Here is a 6,000-nt window from a genome sequence, read left to right as displayed (position 1 = left end):
GCAAAGGAGCAGGTATGCTGCACAAAGTCAGAGCTGAAGACAGCCTCGACTTGGTCCACTGGTTCTAGCAAGCTTGCCAAAAACCTGAAGGGGCTGGGAGAGAGCATCTGCTTTTATAAAGGGTCTTAAATGCAAAATCAATCTACCATATATTGTTTTAGAAACACGCACTCCTTGGCAGCTCTCCTACCGTGTCTCTGAGTGGTTAGCAGGGCCCATTTCAGAGACCTGCCCCAGGCTCCCACCTGCTCCCGACTTCACTGCATCGAACTGGGGCAACCTCGAAACAAGCCCTACGCCCAAGGCCAAGGTGCCTTGCTCAGACCAAAACTTGAAGGCCATGGCTTCTCTCCCCTCTATCCTCTGGCATTACTCAACACGGATTTTCAAGTTTTGCTTTCACTCAAGTCAAACCAGGGCTTGTTTTCCTGGGAGGCTCAGAATTTTTTTTTTTTTTTTTTTTTTTTTGCAGGTGGTTCCCCGGGAGGCGTCCACAGTTTCCCCAGCCCTGAGAGCTTTATATTCTATTTTCGGCCTCTGCACACGATAACCCTTTTGTTCTCTTTGGAGCCCTCATGCTGACACGGCGTCCTTCCTCCTTTATAATCTGTCTGTCTTTCTGTATATTTATCTCGGCAGGAATGTAGCTCCAAAGAAAGAAAAGCCAGCTACAGGTTTATTCCCTGCAGCTTAGCTGGCTGTTTATGTCTATACAAAGCATTCACCCCAGAAAGGAATGTGTGCAGCTGTAGGCATCCCAGAAAACAAGCCCTCCCCGATGTCAGGTAACAGAGTCAGGTACACGGGGAACACACAACAGATCTATTTGTGCCTTTGTATGAGAACACATGGTACCCATGAGTGCCCAAACTCGAGTGGGGAAAAGGGGGCGGGGGGGTGTTAGAAACAAAACAAGTGGTGTTGCAATCTGGTTTTCTTCCTTTCCCAGGCCTCCTGCACCCCGCCCTCGGGGCAGCCAGGCCAAGAACAGGAGTAGATTCTTGACGGGAAAGCTCCAAAGGAGACCCTGGAAGGTTCTGCCCTGGGGTGCCTGGGGGAGGAGTGGTGGTTTGTGCCTATCTTCCCCATTGACCTACAAGTCCCCTCTGTGGCTTCCAATGAGTCCTCTGTAGTTATGTTACCTATTCCAAGTTCCTGAAATAAAGGTGATTAACAGATGATTCAAAAAGGAACCTTCTGGAAGCTGATAAAAATTGACTACTTTCGGCTTAGAGGCAGAATGGGTTTTTTTTTATGCTATTCTATTCTTCCACAGAACCTTTTAAATAGACACGACAAGATTTTAAAAGGCAAGGTCTCTGGAGTCTAATAGGGAAAGAGGCTGGGGCTCTCCTGCTTTGAACCATTTTCTGGCTCCGACAAAAATCAAATGAAACACACAGGGTAGACTCTGAGCCACCTGTTTTCTCCCTTCCCATAGCCCTTTTCCCTCTGTTTCTCATTTTCCTGGTTGCCTTAAGGAATCCTGATGGGCTTGCTTTACTCAGGGGTTAAGTTTCTCACTGCAAGGAGAAGCTCTCTCGAGGCTGGGTCAGCCTCAGCCTGTCCGGGGTGAGAGACGCTCTCAGATCCGTTCTCCTGTGGCCCCCACCGGGCCCCCTGCTGCTGCCACAGCCCCCACCGACGGCTCCCTGGCCTGAGCCAGTGTTGTGGCCGGACTGGCCCTCCGTGGTTCTTGTTATGATTGCAAGATGCACCTCAGCAACCACCACAGAGGAACTTTGAAAAAACAAGGTTTATTACTCACAAGTCCTGGAGGGTACACAGCAGCGTGCCCAAGACCACACACTGAGGTTGTGCGGGATGTGGGGGGAAGAAAGAGAGAGAGAGAGAGAGCTCACAGACCTGGGGTTTCGCTTCAGTGGGGTCAAAGCCTAAGGTTTCTTAAGTTCACATTTTATTGGCGAATTTAAAACAAGAGCAGGGAGGAAAGCGCAGGAAGGGAAAAGCAGGGTCACTCGAATGGTCAGTTATGTTTGGCACTGGGGGCTTTCTGAAAGGGGACCTCCATGGGTGGGGTGGCCTGGCTCTGTATCGAGCTGTGTAGTGGGCAACGTGCTTATTCGAGATGACTGTCTTTGAGATGGAGGCCTCAGCAATCAAAAGCTTCCCGTCAGGGACCCACACTAGAGCTACCCTATGAGAAAGTGCTGATCTCCCCTGCACCCCAGGCCCCTACTCCTGGGTGACGTCCTGATGTGCCATCAGCTATCTAGTGGAGACAGCTTCTTCATAGTTACGTGGACAGTCTGCCCAGCCCCGGGGTCCTGTACAGCCAATGCCCCCACGATGTGTTACAGGTCATTATTTTGGCCATTGCCTCCCTTCACGAGGGCGAATTCCTGATTATTCTGTTCCTTTTCTTTGTCACTTCAGGCTCTGCAATCTTGATGAGCTGATATGTGCTCTAGTCCAGCTCTCCAGGGTAGGATCCTGGAGTGCCCCTTATCTTTATGTCTCTTAGACAACCCCCTGTCTGCATAGGGTCGTCCAAAGTTTAGGAATTCGAGGCCTAGCCACTAACAACCCACACGGTACTGTGGGTGAGCTGTCATGTGCTGCAATCTCTAGACTTTGGATTCCAAACAGGATTCTTGTGCATCAGCCTGAGTGAGGCCTGTAGGATGGGGCTGGATGAGAATGATCTCAGAAGAGAACTTAGATGCCCCACCACCATTTTCTCTCCTGACACAAAGCCTCTCGTCCACTCCCATCCCCGGGGGTGCAGACAATCTATCCTGGGAAGTGACTTCGGTGGCAAAGAGACCCCAGGAAGCAAACCTAGGTGTCATTTCTAAACCACAGTCCAGATCCAGGGTCCCAGTCAGCATCTCTGGCTCTGGAAAAACACATCATTAGCTGTCTGTCTATTGCTGCTGGAACTCACGCAGGCATCCCTGGATTAGTTCAATACTGCCCGCGTGTTCAAACGAGTCCAGTGATGAAATCACCAGTGCCTTCCAGAGCAATAGTTCCTGTGCAGTTGAATTGAGCAACATTTATCTTATGCCTGTTATATGCAAGATGGTTTGGCCATCACTAAAGGGAGTGAAAAAGCCAACAGTTCCAGGGATGAGGATAGATATATGCAAATAACTATAATAAAGAGCAGAATGTTTATTAGTAATTGTGTGTAATTGCAGACCCAAACAAAGTGCTGTGGGAGCACAAAGAAGAGGAAGACGCAACCTCCATTGGGAGCGGGAAGTGGGAAGAAAGACTTTGTATTACCTGGGCTCTGGAGCAGGGTCTTAAAGGGATTCTTACTGAGTGAGCCAAATGAGAAGTCCTTCACGGTAGCTGCGTCCCCCGGCTTGTGGGTGCTGCCCCAGAACTTCTCCTCTCTTTGTTCTGTTGTGAGTTTGAGGTATCCAGGAGAAAGGACTCCCAGGCAAAGACTGATATTCTGAATATGAAATAACCAGTAAGGCACAGGCAGTAACCAATGAGAATGGACGAATGGTAAGCCATCGGACAAGCACATGCCTACGAACATCATTCCCACTTCCAGGGGTGCAGCTGGTGGGGGAGATAAGAACAAGATGTCAGTAAAGAAAACAGAATGATATCAAGAGTTAGAAACAAAAAATCACAATGGAGAAGGTGCCACTGAAGTGGGGAAAGAGAAAGTTTCAAGAAGGGGACACTACAGTGCATCAGGGATGGAGGAGGACAGTGACCCACAGTGCTTTGGGCTTGGCATCCAGGAAGCCTGTGGTGGTGGAAGTCAGAGAGAGGATAAGAGTTCCCAGCAAGTGCGGGCTGTGAGTGGAAATGCCACCTCTACGACCTTGGCCACCGGCAGGGAAAGGAAGATGTGCAGGAGTTCAAAGGAGGAAGGGACATAGGTTTTTCCCACTCAAGAAGACTGCAAAGATGTGAGACTATTCATAATAATCTGTCGGGAGAGCATCCCAAGACAAACAAGAGAAGACACAGATAATAGAACAAAGTCAGTGGGGTTTGCAGGAGGACTCAAAGTCAAGGTTAGGACTAGGGCATTAGCCTCCAAGAGGCAGAGGAAAACATGGGTTCTGAAAAGAGGGGAGAGGCAGGAGGGACAGACAAGTAAAGAAAGAAGGCAGGTGAGGGTAGCTGAGGGGTCCTGTGGATGAGGCAAGGTCACTGGCTGAGTGAGGGGGTCAGGTAGGAGGGGCAGTGGAGGTGCAGCTGGTCTTGCTGGGTTTGGAAAGAAAGGTTTGGGAATCCCTATCTGGTTAAAGAGGAAAGAATGTTAATATACACAGAAAGTCTAGACCCCACAGAGCCCTTGAAATCACAGCACGCAAGTCTTGGAAGCTCACTGTTTTCCACACCCAAGTGAGTTCAACAACACTTTCCGAGAAAAGGAAAAGACTGTATCCATTCCAAGAATTGCTCCGAACAGCAAAGTTGGGCTAATAGAACACCCGGGACAACCAGATCTCTGCCTGTAAGATGGCCTGCCCATGCTCTCACCTCTGCTGTGTGACCTGTCTGGCTTTCAGCCCTGCAGCCCACTCCCTCTATCCAGCAGTGGGCCTCTTGAGAGTCGTGACCCTGGTATGGCTGGAGCCAGCCTAACCACCAGGAAGAACAGGGAATTCCCTCCATGATGGGTACCACTGGGGGTGGGCTGGAAATGTGTCACTCTTTCACTAGTAGAGACGTGCCTTGGAAATCAAAATGACAAGAGAGGCACAGGAAAGAAGACCCTTCATGTGGTCACCTGTGGATTGGTCACCTGTGGATTTCCTGCCCCAGGAAATGAGATTGAGGGAAGGCCATCCCCAGGACAGACCATCCTGGAAAACAAGGAAGAAGGCAGAACTGGGCAGGCTGTTGCAGTAAAGGTGTCTAGACCTCTGGGTACTTGGGATTTTAGCAGGGCAGGGAAGAAACAGAGATGGGAAACCTAGAGAAAGAGGAGGTAGAGAGGAACAAAAACAAAGCAATACCAAAGCGAAGCCCTATAGGCATCATAATTTTACTTGGAGTTGGCTTTATTTCAGGGGCAGTGGAGGATTTTGAGAAAGAACCTGTTATCACAGAATTTTGCAGAACACGGAGTGGGATTAGCTCGAGTTTATTCTGTTGGAGCAATCCAGCCAGGTACAACAGAATCAAGTCAGGGAGTACTGGAATGACACTGGAAAGTATGAAAATCCCATGAGGGCTGGATGGGGCGTCCCCAGCAGCTGGCTTATCTTACACTCTTCGCCCCTTGAGCAGACAGTCAATCAGTAGGTTTCTAGTGAGCTCCTCTCTTTCTCCAGAGAATTCCCTTGTACTCTTCTCTCCTTTAACCATCCCTAACCATCCCAGCCACCCAGTGAGGTGGCTACTACTACCCTTCCCACCTTACAGATAAGGAAACAGAAGCCCAGAGAAATTAAGTAATTTACCCAAGATCATGCATATAGTAAGTAGCAGAGTCCAGACTCAGATTCAGGCCATTGTGACTCTCGAGTCTGGGCTTCTAATAAGAAGCTTCACCACCTCCCAGGTGCTGCTTTTTCCTGAATACAGTAAAGAAAAATGAGAAAGAAGGAGGGAGGGAGCTGTAAGGGAAAATTTTGAGAATGGAGAAATGGTCCTGAGGCACATTCCAACAGGCAAGGGATGTCGTTCCACCAGATTCAAGAGAAAAGAGTTCCAGACCGTCCAGTCCAGAAAGATGAGGTGTGCTGTGAGCCCAGGCCCCACAAATGTATACCCCAAACTTGGATATTTTTACCTCTGGCTTATTCCTGCTCCTGCCTCCCTTCCAAGTATTAGTACCAAAACATTCTTTTGATAATTTTTCCTTTTAAAGGAGATACTACTCTTACAAAAAGGTCAACTAGCTAAAAATATTTTGCTTGAATTTTCCATGTGCTTTTCTGTAAGATTTCTTTGCTTCAAGTCCTGCCTAGGAGAAAATGCAAAAACATTTTCCACACGTAGGGACTCATTTTCCAGGCCCTGGTGCCAAGCTTTCTCTTTTCCCTCTTCCTTCCC

Source organism: Halichoerus grypus, chromosome 9, assembly GCF_964656455.1.
Source record: "Halichoerus grypus chromosome 9, mHalGry1.hap1.1, whole genome shotgun sequence".
Lineage (NCBI taxonomy): Eukaryota > Metazoa > Chordata > Mammalia > Carnivora > Phocidae > Halichoerus > Halichoerus grypus.
The sequence above is the reverse complement of the archived record's forward strand: the minus strand, read 5'-3'. Positions refer to the sequence as shown.